Source organism: Triticum aestivum, chromosome 6B (genome assembly GCF_018294505.1).
Source record: "Triticum aestivum cultivar Chinese Spring chromosome 6B, IWGSC CS RefSeq v2.1, whole genome shotgun sequence".
Classification (NCBI taxonomy): domain Eukaryota; kingdom Viridiplantae; phylum Streptophyta; class Magnoliopsida; order Poales; family Poaceae; genus Triticum; species Triticum aestivum.
The window spans coordinates 254,084,945-254,087,300 of NC_057810.1; positions in this window are offsets into that span (position 1 = coordinate 254,084,945).

The window sequence follows — 2,356 nt, forward strand, 5'->3', positions numbered from 1 at the left end:
ACAGAATAAAAGTTATGAATTTTTGAAGTTTAAATAATATTCTGGAATTTCCTGATTTAATTTAAATCCAGAAATTCAATTACTGCGTCAGCCTGACGTCAGTGTGACGTCAGCAGGTCAACGGAACTGGTCCAGGTCAAACCTGACAGTGGGTCCCGCATGTCACGGTGATTAATTTAATTAAAACTTAATTAAAACTAATCCTGTTTAATTTGCAGGGCTGGGCCCCACCTGTCATTGACTCAGGGGAGTCAACCAGGGCCCACCCGTGGTCAAAGTCAGTGTCGGCTGCCGGCGTTTAGTCGCCGGCGAGCCCGACGCGGCGGCGGGAGTGGTTTTGGCCATTTCGGCCACCAAATGGACCGCGGAGGCCACCGGAGTGGAGCTGAGGACAACCCGCAGCTCTTGGCGGAGTCCGTTGGGGTCGGGGTGGCCGGAGTCGACGCCGGCGACGACTTTGGTGGCCACCGAGGTTCGGTCGGAGGTGAACTTGGTGCTAGAGGGTTCGGTGAGGCTCGTGGAGTGGCCAGCTAGGTGCTGTGGAGCGCGGTGAGCAAGATGGACACCATCTTGTGGCCGGAGGATGACCGGGAGCACGTCGGCGACGAGGTCCACGGCGGTGGGTGCGGTTGAGCTCCGGGAGGTTGCTACACGGCTCGGGAGCAAGAACGGAAGGGAGGGGAAGATGGCTAAGCTCACAGTGAGTGCGACGGAGTCCTTGGTGCGGCCGGAGATGGACCGGAGCGACGACGGCGTTGAAGGGGATCTCCGGCGACGGTGAGCTCGGGCGAGGTCGGTGCGGTGGTCTCGGGCGTTGCGAGCGCTCGGGGCTCGGCTGCTCGATGAAGTGGACAGCGGCGAAGCTCCTGGACACGGTGAGACGGCGTGGAGACGACGGGGAGCACGGCTACGACGGTGGTGCGGCGATGGTGGCGTCGGCCATGGCTGGGGCGTGCGAGGGGGAGGAGCTGGAGAGGAGAGGGGGTGTCTGGGGGGTTCGGGGGAGAGAGAGAGACCGATCCACGTCGTCACCTGGCGAGGGGAGCGGCGAGGCGGCGAGCAGGTGCGTGGCGCACGCCGCGGTCGCCGTCGGGCACCTGCCTGCCTGCCTGGCCGGCAAGCAGCTCGCTGGAGCGGTGCTGGGCTGGGCCGGCAGGTGGGCTGGCTAGTGGGCCTGCGGTGGCGCCAGGTAGGGTTTTCCCTTTTTTTTCTATTTCTGTTTTTATTTAATATATCTGCAACTTTGTTGAATTAAATAAAATACCTAGACAACTCCAAAAATCACCAAACTACTCCTGGTCCATAATTGGATTATTTCCAACATGAAACATTTTGGTTTGGAGATATTTGAGCATTTAAATATTTTATATAATTTTAAATGCCCAAATTCAAATAGTTATGATTTAATTCAAAAACCCTAGGATGGCCTAGGAAAATGTGCACCACTTTTGCAGAGGTTCTGAACCAAGACAAAAATGATGGGCATTTTAGAAGGGCATTTCAGGTTCATTGAAAATTATTTTAGTAAACCCTAGTTGGTTTCAGAGGGGACTGGGGGTTCTGTCATCCCCATTTCAAGTTTCTGATGAAAGAGTAAACATGATGCAACACTCTAATGCATGACTAGCTAGGGTGTGACACCCATGTCCTCAGGAACAAACATAACTACTCACAAAGCATATTCATGTTCATGATCAGAGGAGTAATAATGTGCATTAAGGATCTGAACATATGATCTTCCACCAAATGAACCAACTAGCATCAACTACAAGGAGTAATCAACACTACTAGCAACCCACAGGTACCAATTTGTGGTTTTGATACAAGATTGGACACAAGAGATGAACTAGGGTTTTGAGAGGAGATGGTGATGGTGAAGATGTTGATGGAATTGACCCCCTCCCGATGAGAGGATCGTTGGTGATGATGATGGTGATGATTTCCCCCTCCCTGAGGGAAGTTTCCCTGGCAGAACAGCTCTGCTAGAGGTCTAGATTGGTTCCGCCTCGTGGCGGCAGAGTTTCGTCCCGTAGGCTTGCCTCTGATTTTTTTCCAGGGTAAAAGCCTCCATATAGAATAAGAGGGGCACCGGAGGGCCACCAGGGGGCCCAGGACACAGGGGGGCGGGCCCAGTAAAGGAGGGTGCGCCCCCACCCTCTTGGGCAGGGTGTGGGCCCCCTCTAGTACTTCTTTCGCTCAATAATTCTTATAAATTCCAAAAATGACTTTCATGGAGTTTTAAGACTTTTGGAGCTGTGAAGAATTGGTTTCCAATATTTGCTCCTTTTCCAGCGAGAACCCTAGCTGTCGGCATTCTCCCTCTTCATGATAAACCTTGTAAAATAAGAGAGAATAG